The following is a 27,332-nucleotide window of genomic DNA, read 5'->3' as shown; positions in this document are numbered from 1 at the left end:
TTAAAGTTTTTTTCTCTGCCTGCTTATTTTAATTAACATGCTTGTTAAAGATGTGGATAATGTCTTGCCCTAATACAGAAATTTCTTTAGAGAGAATATAAGTTTTAAATTAATATTAAAAAATTTCTTGAACATCTGTGGTAAGTCTCTTGGTATGCAAGAGAGGGAACTGGCCTAGCAGAGTTCTCTGTACATATTAGGCACTCAGTAAATATCTGTTGTTCTTCTAGGAATTAGGAAGCCTCAGTTCTAGCCTTTGCTACCTCTCTTCAAGAAGCCTACCTGTATGACCTAATTAGAATCTTCATTTCTCATCTTTAAAAACATTAGAACCCCCCACCCTCTCCCCCCAAATTAAAACCCCTCTACATCCGATTCAGTGATTCAGTCCATTCTTAGCCTTATTTCTTAAAATTTAGTTTCAGCATGGCCTCGAAGTCAGCTTCTTGAAAACAAACACAGAGTCACCAGATAGGCTGAATTTGCAGGTATTGCGAAATAACCCAGTCTCTGTAGCTTCAGTTATTTGCTTGGCCATATGTTTTCCTTTGGTAGAGTTACCTTAGATTTTCTATTCACACGTGGTTGGGACTAGATACTTATCAACAAGTACATTTCTTAGCACCTACCCAAAGAGAGTGGAATGGGAGCTTCATGGAATGACTGATTATTTTTCCAGTCACATATATCCCTAAATGGTACCATGTGCAGTATAGTTCAGGTTCAGAAAAATACTATTTAAGCTGTTTTTAAAAATTGTTTTCTTGAGTTAGGTTTAGAAAAATTTGGCTGGTTGACGGAACTTTTTCAGAATTTTTGTACTTTTCCTTAGTTTTAAATATGTCATGTTTCAACAATGAATATGAGTATACTGAAGAAGTGTAATAATATGATTGTCAAATTTCGAATCTAATTTAGAGTTTGCTTAGTTTCTTTCTGTTCCTAGAGAGTTTGCATTGCTCTTTCATTGCCTTTTTCCTCTTTTACTTTGCAAAAATAACTTTTTCTTTTAATATTAGGCTTTTCTCGTGGTCTTGAAATGAGATGATAGACTTGGCCATTTAAAAAGTAAAATAAGTTTAAGATTGATGTCAGTGTTTACTGGCCCCCAGTAGCATTCTTCTGGATGGTCAAATATTTGCTAATAAAATTGAAAACAAAATAGTATTTTTCCCCTGGTATGTGACAGTATGGAGGCAAAGGAAGATTAGGAAGCCAAAAATCTAAGATATAGATTCAGATCTACAATTGAATTAGTAAGTTATTCATTGAATGCCAACTGTGTGCTCATTGTTATGGACTTTGAATTTGATATGACACCTCTCTTCAAGAAGCCTACTTTCTAACATAGAGGAAAACATAGTTAACTTTTGAAAGCCACTCAATTTGTTTTATGGGTATTCACAGGGAGAGACTAGGTAAGTGTTGAAGTGGTTAGAGGAGGATTTGATCTGTGGCCTTCATTTGGATAAATGTTGGAAAAAAGGGATAACATTATAGGTATAAAAAATAACATGAATGAAAGCATGAAGACAAATTAGTCTTATATTGTGTGTTTCTGCATTTATAAGATTAGCCTAACCCATTTGTTGATGGTTTGAGATTAGTTTTGAGTAAGGTCAGTTTAAGATAGGAAGGATGGGTAATGAGAGAGAGTGGAAACAAAGGAAATGAGGAGGTGTTTCCCTTCCCCAATTCATAAGTAGAAGGAATAAGAGGGGGAAATTACTTGCATAGGTGAGGACAGTTGGAAGTATCATGTTGTAATCCTGGAATAAGATGAAAAAGATAACCAAAGATAACTTTCCCTGTCCTATTATGAGAACAAACATTTGTAAAAACATTGTCTACTGGTAGAGTGCTCTCTCAAAACATTTGTTTTATCAAAAGTATTTCAAGTTTCAAAGTGAAACTTTAAAAAGTCAGAATGCAACCATCCATTATGTTTGCCAGTGAATAGTATTAAATGCAAACTGTATAAATTTTGTATGTTTACGATAATTAATTGACAGTGTATTGAAGTTTACTTTGAATTTTTGTAAGAGTTTACTTGAGCCAAACTGGGGACATATGCCAGGGAGCAAGATCTCAAATGCTCTGCAGAAGAGCTTTGCAAGTGTATTGAATTTCTGATCTTCCCTGGATCTGTGAGCCCAGAATTCTGTCTGTAGCAAATTGTGAAAATGTAAAGTGTAGCTATGGGGCTTTGTATCCTATTAGAAAGCAAATAGAGATGACTCTAAATCGTAAAGTGTATTTATTTTATAATCTAAGCTTAAAAATCAGTGAGGCAAAGGTCAGATAAGGGCATCAGGGTACCCGAATGGTGGATATATTCTTTTTCTTTTTTGTCTTTATTGAAATATAATAGACAATTAGTTGTTTTTGTTTACATTATACAATTCAATGAGTTTTTTTTTTCAATTATAGTTGGCATACAGTAATGTACCGGTTTCAGTCGTATAGCATAGTGATCAGAGATCCACATAACTCGCAAAGCGATCACCCCACTAAATCTAGTATCCCTCTTCTCCCTTATATATTTACTATAACATTATTAACCATCTTCCCCAAGCTACATTCTACATCTCCATGTCTATTCTGCAACTATCCATTTGTACCTCTTAATCTCTTCCAACCTCCCTCCCATCTAGTATTCCTCCAGATATTCTCTATCTATAGTTTATTTCCGTTTTTGTTATTGTTGTTGACTTTGTTCTTTAGATTCCACATGTACGTGAAATCGTGTGATATTTGTCTTTATCCGACCCATTTCATTCAGTACAATACCCTCTAGGTCCATCAAGGCAATACCTTTTTCCATCCCCTTCCTTTGTGTGTATCTTTTAATTTGAAGTGAGTCTCGTGAAGGCAGCATATGTAAGGGTTTTGTTTTCTTATTCATTCAGTTACTCTCTCTTTTGGTTGGAGCATTTAATTCTTTTCCATGTAAGGTACTCGTTGATAGGAATGTAGTTATTAACATTCTTCATGATTTTGATACAAGTTTTTTTTCTTTTAAAAGAAGTCCCTCCAATATTTCCTGTAATACTGGCTTGGCATTGATAAATTCTTTTAGCTTAATTTTGTCTGGGAAGCTCTTTATCTGTCTTTCACTCTAAATGATAGCTTTTCTGGGTAAAGTATTCTTGGTTGTAGATCCTGGGTTTTCATCACGTCGAATATTTTGTGCCAAGCCCCAAGCCCTTCTGTCCTGCACAGTTTTTTTTAAGAAATCATCTGCCAGTCTTATGGGTGCTCCTTTGTAGGTAACTAACTGCTTTTTCTCTTGCCGCTTTTAAGATTCTCTCTTTGTGTTTAATCTTTGACATTTTAATTATGATGTGTTTTGCTGTGGGCCTCTTTGGGTTCCTGGTTTTGGGGATTCTCTGAGCTTCCTGGGGTGGTGTATCTATTTCCTTCACCAGGTTAGGGAAGGTTTCCATCATTATTTCTTCAAATAGCTGTTCAACATCTTGTTTTCCTTCAGGTACCCTTATGACAGGATATTTTTACCTTTAATGGTGTCCTATACTATAGGCCCTTTAAATTATTATTATAGTCTTGGCTTCTTTTTTCTTGCCATTCCGATTGAGTGTTCTTGGCTTTCCTATCCTCTGTATAGGTCATTTGATCCTCTTCTTTATTCACTTTGTTTATTCCATTTAATATACTTCTCATCTCAGATAGTGTGTTATTCATTTCTGACTGATTCCCTTTTGTAATTGCCATTTCCATTTTTATGTTTTTTATCTCCTCGTTGAAGTTCTCATTGAATTCATCTACACTTCCTATAAGTTCACTGAGCATCTTTATAACCAGTGTTTTGAACTCTCCACCTGTTAGATTGCTTGATTCCATTATTTCTGCATCTCCATTCTGTTCTCATACAGTTTCTGCTTCTTTGTCTTCCCATTTTGGCTTCTTTTCTGTGTCTGTTTCTATGTACTAAGCAAAGCTCTTAAGTCTCTGGGGTATTAGTGTGGATTTGTGTAGTAGGTATCCAGAGGCACAGTCCTGAGAGGGATTCAGCTACAGGCCAAATTTAGCCCAAGCCTCTGCACCTCCAGAGCCACCTGTTAAGATTCAGCAAGCAATCCACAGATGCTGTGCTATTAGTTGCCTCAAAAGGCCACACCAGAAACCGAGGCCAGCTGCCACCAGTGTGAGTCTAGGCGCTGCTCAGCAAGGAGCACCTGACTCGCTGAGGATTCACCTAGATGTGGCTTGGGTGGGGCCGCGAGTTGGGAGAGGCGAAGTTTCAGGGAATCCTCTGGGCAAGCGATCTCTGTTATCCAGTTTGATGGCGTCTCTGCAAGTGATTGCGCTGAGTCCATGCACTGGGAGTGGGGAGGGTTCAACAGAGGAACAGTAGATACCGCTTGCACTTCTGTAAAGAGCAAGTCTCACCTCCACCTTTACTGCGACAACTCACTGTCCCCCTGTAAGTCCTTGGTGCCCCCTGTGCAGTTGAACAGGCACTGGTGCTCAGAGTGAGCAGGGCCGTCACCCAAAAGTACGCTCGGTGGACCCGGGCCCTTTAAGAGGCATCTGCAGCTGCCGGCTGCCGCTGCAGCAGCCTCTGCACTACTCAGCTGCTCGAGACTGGGCAATCTGATGTCCTCGCCCCGTCCTACCTTCTCCCATTGCAGGGTAATTTCTTAGATTTCTCCCTAGTTGTATGGCTTGTTCATCTAGATCTCAGGTGATTTTTCCTTGCTGTTTACTTTTTGTTACTGTCACAACTTTGATTTAGTCCTCAGAGGGATGAACAGAGCCTCATCATCTATGCCATTTCCCCCCCCTCTCCTGGATATATTCTCTTTCAATCTGCATATCCTATTCTATTGATAAAGAGCATGAGAGTTCAAAAACTGGTGTCCGGTAGCTCTGATCTCTGGTAGAAGCTTCATATGGGTGGGTGACTCCTAAATCTGTATCTTCAGCCTAGGCTCCCTACTGGTAACTGAAACTAAATGTCTTCCACCAAATTCATTGCATTTCGCCATGATCTCTCTGCATTCCCATATACCTATACTTTCTCTAGTTTTACTTATCTTGATTAATGGCTTATCATTCACTTAGCCAACTAGTGCATGAAACTTGGAGTTATCTTTGATTTCTTCATGTTCTGGGCCTTTACGTTGATCAACAAGTGTATTTTACTTTTGGAATGTTTCTTGTTCATTGAACCTTCAGGATGTTCATTCGTTCACTCATTTATTCTGACACATTTATTGAGCACTTAATATGTGCGAGGCACTGTAGAAGGTACTAGGGATATAGTAGTAAATAAGGCAGATCAGTTTCCTGTCCTTATAGAGTTCATAACCCAAGCTTTCATTTCCTCTGCATCCACTTTGAGTTATTGTGATAGCCTTTCTTATATTTCCTGGTTGTAATTATACATATTTTTTAAAATGTAAAGATTATTGAAATGGATAACACTGTAAGTGGGAGACTCCCTATATTCTCATCCACTAGAGATACCACTGATAAAAATTTGATATCATTTCTCTAGATTTAAAAAAAAAAATAGCCAGAACTTTCTTAGACATCACTTTGCCTTTACTCCCTTTCCTATTACAAATACTACCAGACATATCCTGAGGGCTGAAAATGTTTTCTTTTATAAGAGCGTATGTAAAATGAGAGATAATAACTACAGATAATCCTTAAGGTCCTGTAATTCCTTGATTTATTCTAATTTTTCAATGTGTCTTGAAGCGGTTAATAGTTTGCTGAGATATCATGGAGTATGGTGTTCAATAAATTGTAGTATTAGTATTGTAAAACTTGTCCCCATTTAGAGAGGCAGCTGTGGTGGAGTGGTAGGGAGATATAAGTTCCAGCTCTTGCACTTGCTGGGTGTGTGACCTTCAGAATGTCAATTAAGCCTCACTTTCCTCATCTATAAAATGTGAAATAAAAACAAGGAACTCAAGATTGTTATGAGGATCAAATGAGATGTATTAAGAAGTACGTTGAAACTACAAAATGCTCTATAAGTGTGAGGTGGTGCTTTAAGAGGTCTCCAAATCTATAAAGAACATATTAGCATTAGCTTTTGTCTTGAATTTACTGACTCTTCCTGCTTCTTATAAATTTGTTTATAGTTAGGCTCAATTGGTAATTCCTTTTCTTACCAGATTGAGCAAAAAATTGTGAGTAGCAAGAACCTCCCACATACAAGTTAAGGTTTTTGTACCAGGGTAATGAGAAACACCTGCTGTATGTGGGAACCAATATGTTGCCTCCACTGCCTATATAGGTGTTTGTCAGTTCCCAAAAGCGTTTTTCTTTTTAAAGCTAATACTTATGTTGTACTTATTGCATACTAGGTTATAAATATTTTATATTTAATCTTCACAATGACTATAAGTGTATGTACTGTTGTAACTTACAAGGAAATAGAAGGTTAGCAGATTCTATGGTGGTTGGTACAGCAATACTTTGAAGCCTTTTGGGTAGAGCTCAGGGTTATTATGGTTGCACTTCACATATTTCCTTTCTAACCACACTTTTGCAAAAGATTATTTCTGTTAACTTTCAGAATAGGTTATTGTAAATTTTATCTTTGATTACCTCTAGAAGGCACAATAGATTTTGGGATAAGTAGAGGTCCAGGAGTAGTGTTTTGGTCCAATTCTGAGTTAGAAAAATCTGGAACAAATGATAGGTGTCGGTTAGGCACATTGGTGGTATTTCATAAATCCCCAGTTTTGTCAATTCTAAGAGGAATGTTATTTGCATTTTAATGTTTTGCAATTATGTTCATTTAATATGGTAGTATTTCCCCCTCCAAAAGCTATTATGCAAGTAAAGGTGTGTCTTTTAATCCATGGATAGCTCTAGAATCAAGAAAATACAGTAATGTTTAGTCCATTTTATTTTTTAGCTAACACCCACTATGAGTGTGCCATTCTTGGCCCCTATAGTCCGCATGTTTAGTACTGATAGCTAGATTTTCTTTTAGTCAGCTAAGATTGGAGTTGCTATGAGTTCTGAGACTTTGTACGCTTACTCCTCTTTTTAGAGTTTCTGTATGACTATCTTGATGACTCAGACGGAAGTATCTGATCTACATGTTTTACCTTACTAGCTGCTACTAATTTAGCAAAATCAGCTAGTTGACGGGGAAAATTAGATAATTTCACTGGAGACAGAGCCAGAATTAAAACTCAAATTAAAAACATTGTTTTACTTGGGGAACCCATCTCTACCTTCCCTTGTCCCTGTCCCCTGGCAACCAATAATCAGTTCTCCCCCTATAGTTTTGTTATTTTTGAGGATGCTATATAAATAGAATCATATATAACTTTTTGAGATTGCTTTTTTTTTCATTCACTAAGCATAATGCCTTTGAGATCTATCCATTTTGTTAATATATCAATAGTTCTTTCCATTTTATGGCTGAGTAGTATTCCGTGCTATGGATGTATGAGTTTGTTTAAACATTCACCTGTTGGGGGACGTATATGTTTCAGTTTGGGGTATTATCAGTAATGCTACTGTGGACATCCATGTACAAGTTTTTATGTGAACATATGTTTTCATTTCTCTGGGATGAATGCCAAGGAGTATGATTGCTGAGATGTATAATAACTGTATGTTTTATTTTGTAAGAAACTGCCAAACTTTTCCATAATGGCTGTACCATTTTACATTCCTACCAGCAATGTAATGAGACCACTAATACTTTTTTATTGCTCGTTCATTCATTTTCTGTCATATAAGTGGTGGTAGATGCCAAAATTTTAAAAATATAGGTGAGAAAAACTGTAAAATGAGAGGTCTTTGTATTGATGCAGTTGTTTTAGCAGAGAATACAATTTCAGGAGAATAAAATTATAATTGTTATAGATCGTTTGCTTTGGCAGGCTCTTGTTGACTTTGAAGAGATTAATAATGAAGAATGAGGTAGATTTGTTACCGAATTTTCATACTAAGTCATTTGGCCATTTTGGAATCCGAAGAAACAATGTTTCTTACTCTTTAATTCTTATAATTTTTCTAGGAATGTTTATTTTTCCTAAATTGTTAATAATTTCTGACAGTACAACCTCTGTTTGTTTATAACTTGATGTCTTACATTTTTTCAGTCATTTGCCTTTTTATTTTGTCATGAATTAAAATACTCACTTTTTTTATGACTTGGAATTGTTGAAACACCAATGAGAGTTGTTTGCTTACCATCAAAATAGGCAATTCCCTTAAGCAACCATATCCATACCCAGGCTTTACTCAGTCACTGTGAAATAGTGTGGGTTTTTTTAAGGCCAAGGAAGCTATCCAAGAATTTTGTGAATAAGGTTGAGAATTGTCCTTGCCAGAATTCATGGGGAAGATGTCTTTCTTCTTGTTTTGTATGGTAGAAGAAGGTTTTTCATCCAAACATTGCCCTGATTTCTTATTTTCCCACTGAGCTTTTTTTTTTTTTTTTTTTTTTTAAAAATGTCTAGAGATTTTAACTTCTTTCAATGTTATTTTTTGGTAGACTTTTTTCAGTAATTCATCTAGAGATAAGTTGAGTAAGAGATTCAGATTTCAACCATGGATTTGCCTTTGTCTTAACTTTGGGACTTTACAATGAGATGTAAAAAACAAATTAGTAATTTTGTTATGAAAACTATAATGAAACAGATTTAGATTGCTTTATTTTTTATTATTCATTGGAATTTGACTTTTTGATGGCTTCCTTATGTAAATAGGAAGCCATCAGAAGGCCTATGATGAATAAACTTTATTATCCCTGTTAAAGTGATCTTGTTAAAGGAAATTAAATATAGTGAAGATCACAATGATGGGAACTTGACTCAGTATTTAACATTTTGTGATTGCCGGTATATGGACTTTTAGGCAGTCTGGACCATGTTCCATGCTTCTTGAGTGTTGTTTTTGTATTTGTTCATGCAGCAAGTTTTTATCAAACTTGGAGATGTAATGTGGAGCAAAACTGATGTGATACCATTCCCCATGGAACCTGTGGTCTGGTGGAGGAGATAGATATTAATATTAAATTAAAAGTTAAATTACAACTGCAGTGGTGGTATAATGATATAAGTGGTGGTAGATGCTAAAATTAGTGAAATTTGAGCAGGTTAGAAAATGCACTCTAAAGAAATGATATTTATGATTTGAAGGAAGAGTAGGTGTTAACTTGGCAAAGAGAGTAGGGATGGTTGTCCAGGCAGCAAGAACAGCAGGTGCAAAGGCCCTGTGGTAGAAGGGAAATGGTGAAATGAGAGCCCTAATTAAGGCTAATATGGCCTGGGAAGTGAGATCTAGAGAGAGAAGGAACATGGTTTGAGGCTGAGAGGGAGGTGCCCTTGCAGGTTTTTGTAGGTCATATTAAGAAGTTTTTGCTTTTATTCTGAAAGGAATGAGGAACCATCAAAGGATTTTAAGTAAGAAAGGAGAGGGTCATATTTGCTTTTTGAGGAAAACACTTCTTACTGTAAGATAGAGAATGGATTGAAAGGGTACCAGAGTGAATGCAGGGGTACTGGTTAGGAATAGCTTCTAGTTCAGGTGACAGATGCTGGTGGCTTACTTAGAGTGGTGTTGGTGGAAAGGATAGAAAGGAGTAAATTCAAGAATATTTAGGAGGTATAGTCAGCAGAATTTGGTGAAGGGTAGAATATGTAGTGGGGGAGAGTTTCTGGCTTAAGCAACTTAGTGCCCCTCACTGAGAAAAGGAATACAGAAAGAAGACAAGGTTTTTTTTTGTTTGTTTGTTTTTTTTTGCAGGGGAAGATCATGAATTAGGTGTTAGATATATAGAACTTGAAGTATCTTCTGGTGGTAGCCAAAAGGAGATGTCACTAAAGGAGAGAATTTATTGCTTAGATTTAGGTACATCCTCTAATTGTGTTTAGTTTAATATTATTTTGTACTTAAGATATAAGTAAATGTACATGTGGGGATTGCTTTTCCGTAGTGGTGTGCTTATAGGTACTTTTCCTGTCTTTAACGTTTATATGTGTTGGTATAATACTGCAGTTTTAACTGAAGTATAGTTATTGGGTAATACTTGCTGAATGAATGATTGATTGTATCAATAATTTTAATGCTTTCCAGAAGTGCTGTTCTCCTATGTGTTGGCAGATAATTGAGGCTGCGTTATTAATATTTGCAGTTAATAGTTTACTCCCCTACCTAATAATCTCTTTCTGTTCCATAAACTTTCTAATCTTATTCTAGAATTTTATACAATGTTAACATGAAAATGACTTCATTGCTCAGAAGCATGTTATCTAATAGAATCAGCATAGACAGAAAATTAAAAATATCCTTCTGCATGGTATTGTTTGGCTTTGAGCTGTATTGTTCTCTGTTTATGCTAGCTGATTTATAATTTGATGAAAGTAGTATATCTAAATATTTTCTTATTCTTTTGATCTTTAAATATATTAAAATATATTGCATTTTTGTTGTATTGTCTTTTATAACTAAGTTTCCTTCACTTCTATAGAGCAGATGTTTGTTTGATTTATGTGACAACCTTTTGAAATTTATCCTGCTGGAAGTTTGATCCATCCAACCGACAGCTTTATTTTTCTTTCCTCAAAAGCCAGAACTAGGTCTGCAGGAAGGAAAGGAACATATGCTAGAGCCAAAGGCTGGTGCTGTATAGGCCTGTGGGGTGCATATTCAGAAGCTTTGCAATTGGTTGGCCTGGATCTGTCAAAACATGTTTGGTCAACTCTGGTTGTGCAATAGTTTATTTATGTGCTTCTGAGTAGTGATCCTGGGAATGAATGTGTTATGTATATAGTTTGGAAAATTATTATATAGATTGCCTGGGGAGGAAAAAAATACATGCCAAGAAACCCCACTGTTGAACACGTCTTAGGTTTACTAGTTTAATTTTTTGTGAATGCTGTCTAGTGATTAAACCTTTGCTTCATCTCAGCAACAAATGCCAGTATTTTGGATGCAAATTATTTTCACTAAAGGTATTTGGCTTGATAAGAAGACAGAATATGAAATTAAATATTTATATCTTAACTCTGGCCTAAGTAGATACTGTTTTGATTTTTCTAAGTAGATATTGTTAACATCTGTGTTAGGTATAAAATAAGCTCTCCTGGTTTTAGGAAAGCATGGGGTTGGGGGAGTAGGATTCTTTTCTAATTTCTGTTGATCCCCTGGGATATTACAATATCTTATATTTCTAAGGCACCCAAACATTTGTTTAGTTGAATTGTGTGAAAGGATAGACAGAGGAATAGGACAGTCTGTATTTGAACAGTGTAAGTAGAGGAACATGAGTTGAGGTTGTGGTGGTGGTGGTGGTAGTGGTGGTGGTGGTGGTGGTAGTAGTAGTAGTAGTAGTAGTAGTATCCTTCCATATTTTTTTCTATAAGATTTAGACTTCTTACTGATTTTGCATCTGTCTTTAGGAAAGATGTGCTGACATTTCAGTAAAGTACTAACAGTTTTCAAATAATGTCTAAGTGTTAATTAGAATAGTATCTACACTTTTGCATTAAATATAATCCTTTCTAATGTGGACACATACCTGTATGTGGGTGTGTATATATATGTGTGTGTATATGTATTAAATATAATCCTTCCTAAATCTTACTCTATTGAATTTACTTTATGATCTATTTGTGGTGAATATTTAAGAATAGTAAAAACATAACAACTAACACTGTTTCCTTTGTGCCAGGCACTGTATAAACTGCTTTTTATGCATATTGTCTCATTCTTTACGATAACCCTATGGGATGGGAAATATTTTTTATCCACACTTCAGAGATCAAGATAAGCACAGTAAGTCCTCACTTAATGTCGTGGGTAGGTTCTTGGAAACTGCGACTTTGACTTTAAGTGAAGTGATGGATAATGAAGCCAGTTTTATCATAAGCTAATTTGATATAAACAAGAGTTAAGTTCTTATGGCATATTTCTGGTCACAAAAACATCACCAAACTTCTAAATAAAGACCTCAAATACTACTAATATTAAACATTGAAATAAATGTGAGCTATACATACATTTAAGAAAGATAAATAAAAACAAGTAAGGTGATTACTTTCCAACCCATTCATTACAGTTCAGAGTCTTGATTACCCTATCCTGTCAGCTCTGGGCGCAAGGCTGGAACCCACGCTGGACAGGATTCCCTTCTACTGCAGGACACACTCACACACCCACCCACACTCAGACTGGAACAATTTAGATACTCTGAGGAACCTCACATGCACATCTTTGAGATGTGGGAAGAAACTGGAGTACATGGGGCGAACGTGCAAATTCCACACGCAATGGTCCTGGCTGGGAATTGATTGTTTTTTTTTTCTCATCAGTGGTATAATGAAATAGTGTTGGATAAAATGTCGAGGACCTACTATAATTTGCTCAGAGACCCACAATTAGTAGGCAAGTGAGCCATGATAGCAGAATGTACTATTTCAGTACACCATTTTGTTTCAGCTTAGAAGGAATTTATATCTTTAGAATTATTGAGAATCAAACAGTAAATTATTTAGAGTTACAGAAAATCGATTTCGTCTTATATAGTAATATTTCATTTGTTCATTATTGAAGGGGCTTAAAGTTACAGATGTTTCCAGATGAGTAAAGTTTATCACTCGAGGAAATAACTTTCAAAGAAAGTAACTATTTTAGAATAGTAATTTTTCTGAAATGTTTGTTCATCTTCACCCTTGTAGGAAACAAATTTTCACTCTCTTAAAGATAGTATTCTATGTATAATAAAATTTGTTCTTGATAATGCAGGGAATTAATAGGACAGTCAATTTACTGTGGCATAATACCTTTTCCTTCTTCTTTGCTCTAAGTTCTTTTATTTGTGTATACTGCTTCTTATAGTCCTCCCTTTATTTAAATAAACTTGTCAGAAATATATGTAAATCAATAGTTAAATAGGCCTCACCTATAAAGAAGCATACAGTCCACCAGATTTAGAAAAAGAAAGGTATTATAATTACCGTTAACTGCGTACTTCCTAAATGGCAGATGTAATAGTTATATATTATTTATTTTAATCCTTACAATAACCATATGAGATAGGTATTGTTATCCCATTGTTATAGAAAATGAGACAAGGTTACAGAGACAAGACTGCCTTTGCTAATAATTTTTGAAACCGATATTCAAATTCAGGACTGTTTGATTCTTATAATTCTGTACTGCTTGCATTTTTTTCCTGTTTGTCTCACAGATCCTGGCTCAGTGTTGAGTATGTAGGTGTTTAAAACTAATGTTTATTTCTTTATCACTTTATTAAAAAATTTTAAAACAATTTTAGTGAAGCATAATTAACATGTAATAAATTACACATATTTGAAGTCTTAATTTAATGACTTTTGACATAAATATAGTCATTTCTTGGTATCCAAGGGAGATTGGTTTCAGGTCACCTCACCCCCCAAATCTAAGGATGTTCAAGTTGGTTATATAAAAGGTGTAATATTTGCATATAACATAAACACATCCTTCCATATACTTTAAATCATTTCTAGATTACTTATAATACCTAACATAATGTAAATACTGTTTAAGTAGTTATACTGTATTGTTTAGGGAAGAATAAGAAAAAAAGTCTACATGTTCAGTACAGAGGCAACTATAGTAGGCCTAACTACATTTTACATACACATCAGCAACAATGTAACATTTTTCTAGCCTCAATCTTTTTGATCTGGTGTTTGAATTCAAGGATGTACAACCCGTGGGTATGGAGGGCCAGGTAGGTACACTTTTGAAATTATCACCCTGGAAAATTTTGCCCTGTCCCTTGTAACTCTTGTAATCCAGTCTTCCCTCTAGTTTCATCCACAGGCAAACATTTGACAGGTTAGTTTTATATGCATATATACATATATATCTATATTAATAATTTTATATAATAAATGGAATCATAACAACTGTACCCTTTTTGCTTGGCTCTTTCACTCAGAATAATGCTTTTGAAGTTCATCCATGTTATTGCATGTATTTTTTTTTTTTTTTAATTGTTGAGCAGTATTCTGTTGTATGGGTTTATTTATTCATTTACCTGTTAATGGATGTTTTCAGTATTTCTAGTTTGGGGGCTATTACAAATAAAGCTGCCATAAACATGGGTGTACAAGTCTTCGGGTGTATGTTTTCATTTCTTTTGGGTGAAAACCTCGGAATGGAGTAGATAGGACATGCGATAGGTCTTTGTTAAAACTTTAAAGAAACTGCTATATTAGGTTTCTGTTGCTGTAACAAATGACTACAAACTTGGTAGTTTTAAACAAGACATGTTTATTATCTTATATTTCTGCAGGTCAGAATCTAAATGGGTCTCGCTAAGCTAAAATCAAGATGTTGGCAAGTCTGTTCTTTTGGAGACTCTAGGGGAGAATCTCATTTCCTTGCCTGTTCCAGCTTCTAGAGTCTGCCCATACTCCTTGGTTCCTGATCCTTTTCCATCTTCAAAGCCCTGATCACATCACATCAACTTCTGCTTATATTGTCTCATTTCCTCTGACTCTCTTGCCTCCTTCTTTCATTTATAAGGACCCTTGTGATTACATTGGACCTACCCGATGCAGGATAATCTCCCAGTCTCAAAATCATTGACTATCACATCTGCAAAGTCCCTTTTGTCATATAAGGTAACATATTCATGGAAGGGAGCATAATTTTGCCTCCTACACTGCCATACCTTTTTCCAAAGTGGTTGTACCATTTTGCAGTCTTACTAGCAGTGTCTGGGAGCTCCAGTTGCATCACATCCTCTCCATTACTTAGTTTGAGCAGTCTTTTAAATCAATTAATTTTTTTAATTGAAAGAATTTTAACTTTTATTTTGAAAGAATTTCAGATTTACAAAAAAGTTGCAAACCTAGTACAAAGAATTTCCCATATTCTTCACCCAGAGTTTCAAAAGTTCACATTTAATTACAATTTTCAAAATCACGAAATGAACATCAGTACAATACTGTTACCTAATCTGTAGATCCTGTTCAGATATTGATAATTATCTCACTTTTTTTCCTAGTCTAAGATTCAGTGCAGAGTCACACATGCACTTAATCGTCATGTCTCCTTAAAGTCTCCTTTAATCAGGGACAGTTCCTCAGTCTTTCTGCCAGTGGTTCTTAAACTAGTGTTAGGCTTCCTTTGTACTCAGATTATTGAGGACCCCAAAGCTTTTATTTGGGTTATATCTATTGATATTCACTGTATTAGCAATTAAAACAGATTTTTTAAAAACCTCTTTTAAAAATAATAAAGCCAATACATGTTAATATAAAGACTACATTTTCTAAAATAATATTTAACAAGAAGAGTGGGAGTATTTTACATTTTTGCCAATCTTTTTAATCTCTTTATAGAAAACAAGTAGATTCTTATATCTCATTAGCCCCAAGAGCAATGACAACATCATGTTATGTTACCCTTATAAGGTGAAAGTGAAAAAGGCAAAAAAAAAAAAAGAAAAAGTTTTAGTATTATGAAAGATTATATTTTAAAAGTGCTAAAGATTGTGTGGTAAAATACCTCCCTCTCATCCTAGTTTTCCACCCTAGTAACCAACGTTACCAGGTTTTTATAAACCCTTTCAAAGATACTTAATGCATATACAACCTCAGTTTTACCTTTTACACAGAAAACATAGCTATTATGTACTAATAGCTATGTTTTATCTACTATAGAAAATATTCTACATTTTGCCTCTTGGTGTTATATCTTGGAAATCATTCTATATGTCTTTAAATAGATCACTTGTTCTTATAATGACTATATTATTTAAACATATCAACCATATCCCCATTGTTAGACATTTATAGTTTCCATTTTTTAAACAAATATAGCTGCCATGAATAATCTTGGACTTGTTCTGGGAAAAAAAGTAAGATACTTTGATCTTAATAGGTACTGCCAGATTACCATATATAGAGTGTACTATCTTATATACCCCTATCAGTAGTGTATGAGAGTGCTATTTCCCATATCCTCACCAAAACAGTGTTACCAGACTTTTTTCCCCTCCAATTTGGGTGAAAAATGGTATTTCAATGAAGTTTTAAGTAGTATTTTTCTTATGAGTGAAATTAAGCATCTTTTTATGTACTAATAGCTATGTTTTATTTTTGATAAAACTGTATTTTCTTTGTGTATTTCTGTTGGGTAGTATGACTTTCTTGTGCTTTTTTTCTCCATTAAGGAAATTAGTTCTTTGTAAAACGATATTTCTTCCCAGTTTGTCTTTTGACTTTGCTTATGGTGGTTTTGTTTGCCGTGATATATGCATACACACACCATATATGTGTGTGTGTATATATATAAACTTAAATACATATGCACATATTTATATATAATTTAAATATATACATCACAGTTTAAAAGTCTTTCCCCACTTTGTGATGACAAAATCTATTTCTTCTAATACTTTTAGGATATTTTCACATCACATTTAAATATTTGATCTATTTATAATTTATCCTTATGTGTGGTATAAGATATGGATTCACCTTTATTTTTCTCGATAGTTTCTTGGTGTCCCCAACTGTACTGAGTAATTATTTTCCCCAGTGTTATGAGATGCCACATTTATCATATATTAAATTCCCAATGTATTGAGTATATTTCTGAATTTAAAATTTTGTTTTATTTTCTTTCTAGTTATGTACTAGTACCACATTATTTTAATTATTGAAACTTTATAATAGCTTTCAATATCTGGTACAGCCAGGCTCTCCCTCATTCTTTTTTCTGGTTATTCCCACTTTGGGTGTGTTTGTAGAATCAGCCTGTCTAGTGAGAACTTTTTTTCAAATATGCATTTTATCTTTGTCTTGGAAGACTGTCTATTTCTGCTTTCAGATATTAGGCTTTTTGAAAGAACCTGTTCCTAACTTGAGTAAATCTCCATTACTGTTAACTGCACACTATGTGGTAGTGTGAGCTTTGTATCCAGTGCCATAAGTATATAATTTGACATAGTGTATTTGAAAATACCTAAGTGTACATACTGAATTTTAGACCGAATGTTTTCTTGAACTCTTTTATTCTTTTCTTTTGCTTATATACTCTACATTATCAAAGACTATCCTGGTATTTTTGTTGTTCCTTGAAAACATAAGCTATCTTCTTATTTCAGGGCATTTATATTTGTAAATGCGTCTGCCTGGTCTCAAATGAATGAATGAATGAATTCGTTCATTCATTATTTTTTAGGTGAGACAACCCATGGTTGACCTCACAGATTGCAAGGACCATGTCAGCTTACAGTCCCTTATTTATTTATTTATTTTTACGCCTACAGCACCTGGTCTTCCTAGGTGGTCTCCCATCCAAGTACTAACTAGGCCCGAGCCTGCATAGCTTCTGAGATCAGATGGCATTGGGCTTGTTCAGGGTAGCATGGCCGTAGACCTGGTCTCAAATTTATTGCGTGTTTTTAATGTGAGGCAGAAAGTACAATGCTTCTTAAAGCTGTTGTTCATGTTTGCTTTTTTGACTCACAGGCTGTGAGTGTTGTATAGTGGTAAGTGCACTGGACTGTGGGAGACAGGAGACTTGGGTTTTTCAATTTTTTTTTAAAAACAAATTGATTTTTATGGTGGTAAAATAGACATAAAATTTACTATGTTAATCATTTTAATTGGACAGTTCAGTGGTTTTAAGTACATTCATATCATGACAATTGTTAACCACCATCCATCTTGAGAACTCTGCATCTGCAAAACTGAAACACTATATCCGTTAAATAGTCACTCCCCATTTCCCCTGGTAATCATTCTACTTACCGTTTATGATTTTGACTACTTTAAGTACCTTGTATAAATGGAATCATACAGCGTTTGTGTTTGTGATTGGCTTATTTCACTTAGCATGATGTCCTCAAGATTCATCTATGTTGTAGTATGTGTCAGAATTTTCTTCCTTTTTAAGGCCAAATAATATTCCATGATTATGTATGTATATATTGCATTTTGCTTATCCATTCATTGGTCAGTGGATACTTCGGTTGCTTCCATGCTTTAGCTATTGTGAATAACGCTGTTAACAATACGGGTGTACAGATATCTCTTCAAGACTCTGCTTTCAGTTCTTTTGGGTGTATACCTAGAAGTAGAATTGCTGGATCATATGGTAATTCTAATTTTAATGTTTTAAGGAGCTGCCATACTATTTTCCACAGTGGCTATACTGTTTTACATTCCCACCATTAGTGTACAAGGGTTCCAGTTTCTCCACATTTTCACCAGCATTTGTTATTTTCTGGGTTTTTTTGGTAGTAGCTGTTCTATTGGGTATGAGGTGGTATCTCATTATAATTTTGATTTTTATTTCTTTAACGATTAGTGATGTTGAGCATCTTTTCATGTGCTTATTGGCTATTTTTAAATCTTTGTTAGAGAAATGTCATTCAAGTCTTTTGCCCATTTTTTTAATTGGGGTATTTGAGGGTTATTTGGGGTTTTTTCTTTCTGCGTTTTAGTTCTTTATATATTCTGAATGGTAACCCCTTATCAGATATGATTCATTCCACTTCTAAGTATTTATCCAGAAGAAATGAAAGCAATATGTCCACATAAAGACTTGTACACAAATGTTCATAGTAGCTTTATTAGTAATAATTAAATACTGGAAATGGCTCACATGTCCATCAGTAGGTATACAAATGAACAGTGTTGGCATTTGGCATATTCATATAATGGAATACTACTCAGCTATTGAAAGGAAAGAATTGTTGATACTTAACATGGATGGATCTCAGAATAATTAGGCTAAGTGAAAGAAGTCAGACTAAAGAAGAAAACACTGTATGATACCACTTATCTAAATTCTAGGAAATGCAAACTAATCTACAGTGACAGAAGATAGATTAGTAGTTACAGGGATGAGGCATAGGAGTGGAATGGGTTGCACAGGGGCGTGAGGAAACTTTGGAGGATAATGGAAAATTGTTATCTTGATTATGGTAATGGTCTTATGAGTATAAAAATATATGTTATTTCATCAAATTGTACATGCTGAATAGGTGTAGTTTATTATATTCATTATACCTCAGCTGTAATAGAACTGACAGAGTGGTGGAATTAGTGGAGCATGGTAATATTTTATGCTTTCAAATATAATACCACATAAATCATTTGTTTAAGGTCTGTCATTTATTTTGTACATATTTATTACCATTCTTTTCATATTAGATTTTTCAGTTTCTTTAAAGGCAGATGCTATATTTACTGGATTTTATGAGGCCTAGCAGAATTGGTAAGAACTTGGTACTTATTGGTGATGTTGGCAAAACCTATTATAATAGAATAAAAAAGTTATACTTTAATGATACCTATATTCTTGGGCTAGAATTTTGACATTTTATATATACTTATTTAATCTAAAGCAATGTTTTGAACATTTAGAATGTACTACGCTCACCACTGAAAATGTTCCTATTCGCCTGAACATTCTTTGATACTTGTTTTACAGTCACTGAATATATATTAGGTTTAGGTTAAAAAGAGAATTGAATCACTTGAATTTTATTTGGTTAAGGATTTAGTGAGAAGTAAAATGGAATAAAAATTATGAAAATATAATTAATGTGTGGTGGGTCAAAAACTTTTAAGGCTTAATTTACTTGTAGTTTCTTGGTTGTCACATCTAGATATTTCTAATACACTTGTTAATACACTTGTAACCATAGTTTCCTGTGGTTGGGTTGAGGGCAGAGAGAGATGCTGGGGAGAGGGTGAGGGTAATCTAATTATACAAAAGGAGAGAACTTAAATTCTGAGACCCAGTTTCAGTGTGTGTGGTGGTGGGAGGGGTTCCCACACAACACCAAGCAATTCTTGAACACCAGTTGGGTGTCCAAGAATTCAACTCAATTCTGATGCTTTCTACCCAGAGATAGCATCAGATTCCACAGCTTAAAGGTTCAGTGCTACAAGACTGACCCCCCTACTCCCCCAGATGCTAGTTGCAAGCCCAGGTTACCTGTTACCTTTGTGTCTGACAGACGTGGTACAGATTGGAGGTTCCCATGACCCCTTACTCGGGATCCTTAAAATTGCTAGAGCTGCTCACAAAACTCAGGAAACATTTTACTTACTAGATCATTGGTTTATCCTAAAAGGATGTAATTCAGGAACAACTAGGTGGAAGAGATGCTTAGGACAAGGTATGGAGAAAGGACATGGAGCTTCCATGCCCTCTCCAGTTGTGCCACAATCCCAGCACTTCCATATGTTCACCAACCCAGAAGCTCTCCGAACCCCATCTTTTTGGGTTTTCATAGAGGCTTTATTACATAGGAATGATTGATTAAATTGTCGACTTGATTCAACCTCTAGCTCCCTTCCCTTTCTTGGAGGTCTGGGGTAAGACCAAAAGGTCCAACCCTCTAATCATGTGGTTGACTCCATTGGCAACCAGTCTCCCCCTTGGGTACTTTTCAGAACTCACTCTATTACCATAACAAAAGACACCTTTATCACTTTCAAAACTTAGGAAATTCCAAGAATATTGGGAGCTGTGAGCCAGGAACTGGACATCTGAGTGACCAAAATATACTCATAAATCACAATATTGTGGAGTTCCGTGCTTTCATTTTTATTTTTATTTTTCCTTTTACTATCCCTACATACCATTTAGGGAGCAATTATTGCTTTCTAAAACTGAAAAAATATGGTCTGTGCATTATCATATTTCTCACAACTTTAGGAAGTAGGTCTCATTGCTATTTTATCAATAAAGAAACTAAGACTTGACATATAAGACTTTACCCAAAAATATATAGCTAGTATGTGGCTTTAAAAAACTGGCTCACTGCAAAGCCCAGGCTCTTAATTACTGTGCTAAATTAAATTGTTTCTTTGTTGATCAGGCAGCCATTTCCAGGATTTTTTAAAAAATGTCCCTTTGAATGCCAATTACCTTTGGAGAATCGATTTTATAACATATAGACATATAAACACATATTTGACCCCTTATTGAAGAATTACTATATAACATTTTATTCTTCGTGAAGTATTCTTGCATAGGAGAGACTTTCTTAGAATTGGAAGTATTAGAGAACACGAGACTTCTAAGCATTTTTGTGAGCACATAAACTATTTTTCAAAGTCAGGCAGTAAATAGAAGGCTTTAATAAAATGCAACCTATGAAAGGATCCTGAAATTATTATCAGCTACTCACTAGACAGTGTCACTTTGACAGCATTTCTCACTTAATGCAACACTATATTTTAGCATTTTACATTCTTATGTTTGCACATTCATTCATTCATTCACAAAATGGTTTAAGCCAAGGAACCTTAACTGCCTGTTCTTTGTAGTCACTGTGCTTTTAGTAAAGTTTTTCTTTGGCTATATTTAATGAGTAAACACAAGGAAGTTTGATTAAACTGTATTTGTGACTGAGAGAGAGAACATTCGTCAAACTAGTAAATATCTACTGAACTTAATTACATCTTTCCCAATTCCGTCTCAACTCTTAGGTTTCTTATCTATGCATTTGGTCAGTAGTGTATAAAACAAGGAGGTCAAGAGAAAGATTTGTTTTGAGTGTGAATGACTGGGTTAGGAAAAGATGTGCTAAATCACGAATTCCCTTAGGAGGTGGCTGGGAAAATGTTGCCCTTTATAAAATAGAAGCATGAGAAGAAATAATGACTTTAAGAATAGAACCATTGAATAAATTTTCAGTGTAGCAAAGCATAAAGTATGTGTTACCGTTGAAACCATCTGAAATGACCTACAGTGAAGGAGAAAGAACATAAATTGGACTCTTTTTTAAAATCTGAAAAACATGGCTAAGTTTTATTTCTAAATTTTGTGTTCATCCATTTACTCCAGAGAGATTTAAGGTTGGCTCTGGGGCAGTTGAATAAAATTTGAGACACTGAAGGCATTTTGAAATGTAACACATTATATATTTATTATGAGTGTGTTTTTTTTTTTCCTTTTTTTTTTTAAGTGATAAATTGATGATATAAGAAATTTGAAATTAGGATTTCTAAAGATAAACTTCAAGATAATGTATTAGAATCTAGTAGAATCTAGTTTGGCTTTTTCTTGATTTTCAGTGATTTTAATAGGACTTGTCTTCAGTTGGTTTATTTATTCTGCTCCTTATTTCTTTGCTATTCGAGGTTATCAGGAATTTCATTTTGATAGTCTTTACTGGGTTTTTAGAAGGGAGTCTCTTGTGAAACTATGATATAGCTGACATTGTTCAAAGCATTAGTTGCTGTATGTGATGAAAAAGGATGAAAAACAGCTTAAAGTGTATACTTTCTTGTGCATATGTTTGAGGAGAATATTGCCACAAGAGAAAACTTAACAGAGTTTTATCTTAGTTTGAACTGAATATACAGAAGAGAAACTTATTTTTCCTGTTTTGACTGCCCTTACACAAAAGTATTCAAGAGACATTGACTTTTTTTTTTTTCCCCCCTGCTCACGTGTCACATGATGTTTTTCTGTTGAGGGTGAAATTAGGCAGATTTTCAGGGTATTTCATGTGATATTTCAGGAGTCTTGCCATCATGTACTCACTCTGAGGCTTTTTGGGGACATTTTTTGGGACTTGTTCTGAAGTTGTTAAGAACCCTTGTCAGAAGTGCTTCAGTCTATATCACAGAGGCTTCATCAAACACTTCCTCTTTCAGTTTTCATGGCGAGGGATTACTTCTGTCCCTTCGTTGGTCATTAACAATTTGCTTTTGGTAGTAGATATCTGAGTTGTACTTTATGGTATTTATTTGTGCATCTTTATTTCAAAAAGTATTTGGGAATTATGGGCTTCTGAGGAAAGCTCTTTGTCTTCATGCACCTTCATCTTGAGATAATAATTGATCATGGGAGTAAAGAGTAATTTTGGGAGTTGGGAATGTCTGGGAGATACTATAGATTATCTGTACTGTCTCCTCAGGGTATTCCTCCTCTCCTTTATTTTTTTCTATTAACATGATTTCTCTCTTTTTCATGCTTATTTATTCATTCATCTTTGACATCCATTTATATACACATACATATGCATATATACACATATATGCATGTGTTTTGTGTACACACACACACACGGAGTAGTCATCACTTAAACTGCAGCTTTAAGGAAACTGACGTATAAGGAAACCAATTTTACCCTAGGCTAATCGATATAAATAAGTGTTAAATTCCTGTGGCATATTTCTGGTCACAAAAATATCACCAAACTTTTAAATAAAGACTTAAAACACTTCTAATACTAAACATTGAAATAAATGTGAGCTATATATATACATTTAAGAAAGTTGAATAAAAACAAGTAAAATAATTATTTTTAACCTATTCATTTCCGTTCAGGGGCTCAGGTGACCAGAGTATCCTGGCAACTCAGGGCACAAGGCGGGACCCAACACTGGACAGGACAAAAACCCTTCCATCGCAGGGTGCACTCACATACTCACCCACCCAACTCAGACTGGGACAGCTTAGATATGCCAGTGAAACTTATGTGCACGGTTTTGGGAATGTGGGAGGAAACTGGAGTATCTATCATAAGTCTAACCTTCATTAAGTTGAGGACTGTCTGTACTAGCTTTCTTTTGATTTTCAGACTTCAGTGTTTGTGTGGTATCTTTCTCCATTGTTTTATCTTTTCCCATCTAGGTCTTTCATTTAGATGGCATTGAGTTTGATCTTACTTTTTTAGCTAAATTTAAATTTGTCTTTTAACTGGTGTTTTTAGACAATTCACATTTAAAGCAATAATTAACATAGTTAGATTAAACTTGGCATCTTGCTACCTGTTTTCTATTTATTGCATTTTTTTTCTTTTTTTCCTTCTGCCTCCTCTGGTGTGAATTGGGCTTTTTTTTTTTTTTTTTTCCCCTTTTTTTTTAAATCTATTGACTTAGTTATACTTTTTTCAAATGTTTTTTAGTGGTTGACTTTGGGTATTCATTTTTAAATAATCTGAGATTACCATCAAATGATACTATATCACTTCACATGTAGTGTATGTATCTTATTATAGTATGTTCCTAATTCTTCCTTTCACTGTCAATGTCATTATACATTTCACTACATATGTTATAAATACCCAATATATTGTTACTGATTTAAAGCCATCTTTCAGAGCAATTAAAAATATGAAAAAGGTTCTGTTTTACTTTTATTCTTCATTTCTTTGTGTTGATCCAAGCTTCTCACCTTTATCATATTCCTTCTGTCTAAAGGACTTGCTTTAATATTTTTTGTAGGGTGGGTTTGCTAGCACTGAATTCTCTGTTTCTGATTGGGAAAATCTTTTACTTAAGAAGGATATTTTCACTGGGTATAGAATATTTGTTGGGCAGTTTTTCTTTCAACATTTTAAAGTTGTCATTCAACCTTTTCCTTTAGAGTCGTTACCATATTAATCGTGTTTTAATTTCGTCTGAGAGTTCCAAAATCTGTCATATCCGAGTCTAGTTCTGATGATTGCTTTGTTTCTTCAGCTGTGTTTTTATTACTGCTTTTGGCTTTCTTCATAATTTTTGTCAAAAAGCTGACCATGTTGTATAGGACAGGAAATACTAAGGTAGATATTTGACATGCTTGGAGAAGACTGCAGGTTTCCTTTTCTCGTTCTTTAGGGTGGAATTTGTGTTAATCTGTTAGGGATTGGGCAGTGTTTGAAGTTTATTATTGCTATGGTTATCAGAGTTGACATTTGTAGTTGCCATGGAAACCAGAGACTTCAAATTTCTCTGATGTCTTATATCTCCCTGCTTGGCCTTTGGATTTTCTCTTGTGCTGTTTTTCAGAGTGAATCTGCCTCTTGCAGCTGTATTCCACTATTATTTTTGCTCATGTTAGCATGGTAATGGAGAGTGAGGGGAGTTCTCTGATGATCTGTTAAGCCTCAGATTTAGGCAGGTACTAGAACCTGGGTCTTGGAAGTGTAGCCTTCACCAGACTTTCCACTCCATTTCCATGGGTAGAGCATCAACCCTTCTTTTTCCCCAATTGCAGTGTCTAGGATAGGTTTTTTAAGCCCCCTTTTTTTCTTTTAGCTAAGGTTTTTAAAGCCTTTCCCCCTCTGCATTAAGATTAGTGTTACTTTAGAAAGATAGCGAAGATTATGTCAATCTTCCTTTCCTTCAGCTATTGTGGAATTCAACCAGCCTTCTTGGGGTACAGGCCTTGATTAATTTTTCCTTGCAGATTAAGCCTTGCAGATTTGTTCCATAGGGAGATAGGGGAAATAGGTCTGGGCCGATTGGCATTGGCTGCTGTTCCACTCTCCAAACTCTACAGGGGTGGGCGAGGGTAAGGATGGGGAGCTTTCTTTGTATTCTCTCAGATCCCCCCTGTTGAGGTTCCTGGAGGAAAAGCCTACAATAGAGTGGGAATTCTCTTATGATCGCAGCCCCCAAGGTCTTTACACTCTTGTATTAGCCCATTTTTAGACTTCAGCAGTTGTCAAAATTTGTGGTTTAATCTTTCTAACTGCAGCGGGGTTCATCCGTGCTCTTGCAACTGTATTTTCTGTTTATGCTTATGTGACCTTTTCTATACTTTCTATTGTTAACTGTCCTCTGTCTTCATATTTTAGGTGTGATTCTTGTAAGCACCATTATAGTGGAATCTTGTTTTTTATTTAGTGTAATGTTTTTTGTCTTTTGGTCTAGTTACATGTAATGTCATTACTGGAATATTTGAGTTTACATTTGACATCTTACATTTTGCTTTTTATATGTTCTCCTTGTTTGTGATCTTCTCTTATTTTGCGTTTATTAGAGTATTTTAATTCTTTTTTTTTCTTTCTATTAGCATAGTAGTTATATACTCTTGTACTATTTTTTTAAATGTTCACCCTAGAGATTAAAAAAGATTTTCTTTCTTTTTCAAAATATGCAAATTTATTTTTTCAACACATAATATAGTCAGAAGGTACAAAATTCAAAAGATACAAAAGGTTATATGGTAGAAAGTTCTATCTCACATCTGCCAGCCAGTCATCTGGCCTCTTTACTAGCCCCAGATATACTGTATTTACTGCTAGCTAAGCTGGAAGTCTTGGCTTATATCTATCTTCCTGCTTATTCATCTGTCTATTCTTTTCAAAGCTCAGTTAAAGCCTCTTCCTCCTTCATGAAAATTTCCCAGACAAACCTAATTCTAACTGATCTTCCTGATTTCTAATGGAAATTGCAGTTTTCTTCACACATTTTAGAACTTAATTATGTGATTTTGTGTTGTTTTCTTTAAGTTTCAAATGTGTAAATATTATTTTCTACCCTAGATTGTAAGTTCCTTGAGGGCATGGTAATATGCTTTACTTGGTCTATGTAATGCTGAGCACATAGCAGATGCTCACAAAATACTCATTTAGTTAAATTGTTTCTCTGGTAATGGCTGTCAGAAGCTAGTTTTCCAGGAAATTTTCAATTTTGCACGTGGATTCTCAATTGTACAGTGGTAGCTGTAGTGTTTAGAGTTGCTTTTGAGTGCAAAATTAGGTACAGAATTAGTACTTGAAAAAAAAATTGCTTATAAGATTGTGTTTTTATGTACTTGTTTTATGTTTTTTGTTACTTTAAGATTAGAATTAATGGAATATTCATTTCTAATTCCATATCATAGTGTAAAAATATTTTTTGCTACTTATGATATGTGCCACTTTCTTTTGTAAGTACTGACAAGTTAATATTTTTTCCAAAATATCTTCTTTCTTAGTTTTTCTTAATTACGTTTTCGAATTTGTAGAAAATACTGGAAAAAATTACCCTATTTCTACCAGAGAGATAAACATTAACATTTTGTGTACATACTTAGGTGTGTGTGTGTGTGTGTGTGTGTGTGTGTGTGTGTGTGTGTGTGTGTAGTAGATAAGTTCTCCCTTATAAGTTTCTCATTTTGTAATTCTTAATGTTTGCTTTTCAGCTTTTCCTAAAAGGATTCCTGTATATCTTAAAAGTGCTTGAGGAAGAGTAATAAAGGCAAGTATCCAGCTCTTTGTAGTGAGTGAAATAACTTAGTTCATAGCCAAACCAAAAAGCTTTGGTCACCATATCAAAAAAAAAAAATTGGAAAGAAAAACTTAAAGAAAAAGAATTCACATATAATTTGGAATTAGAGCACCCTCCTAAACATTTAACAGATTTTAGAAACATAATTTTTAAACTTATTTCTGATATTAATTCAGAACAACTTGTTTCTTGAATGTGAACTAATGGTGTATTATATCTTTGGCAAAACTGTTGTAGAAAAATTGTTAAAAATTCAGAGACTTTGACAAAGTTAACTGCAGTGCCTGATCTGTAGGTGGTTACCTTTTCCTCTTCTTTTCCAGCTTTTCACTCCTTCCCTTAGCCCCTTTCTGCCATACTTCTTTTCCT

The 27,332-nt window shown here is 34.6% G+C and overlaps 1 protein-coding gene and 1 pseudogene across 2 annotated transcripts in view; one reads left to right on the top strand and one right to left on the bottom strand.

Annotated features, from left to right (window-relative positions):
- The window catches only part of TMCC1 (transmembrane and coiled-coil domain family 1), a 175,121-nt gene that overhangs the window by 9,983 nt on the left and 137,806 nt on the right, over positions 1-27,332 (top strand). For both annotated transcript variants that reach the window (XM_025050668.1, XM_015593760.2), the window contains exon 2: positions 26,878-26,933. The gene's annotated coding sequence lies outside the window, so the exon portion shown is untranslated. The remainder of the gene's footprint in view (positions 1-26,877; positions 26,934-27,332) is intronic.
- LOC112484460 lies at positions 17,270-17,388 on the bottom strand (annotated as a pseudogene).

The sequence above is a fragment of the Pteropus alecto genome, unplaced genomic scaffold, assembly GCF_000325575.1.
Source record: "Pteropus alecto unplaced genomic scaffold, ASM32557v1 scaffold75, whole genome shotgun sequence".
NCBI lineage: Eukaryota > Metazoa > Chordata > Mammalia > Chiroptera > Pteropodidae > Pteropus > Pteropus alecto.
This window is presented reverse-complemented; position numbering and strand designations above follow the sequence as displayed.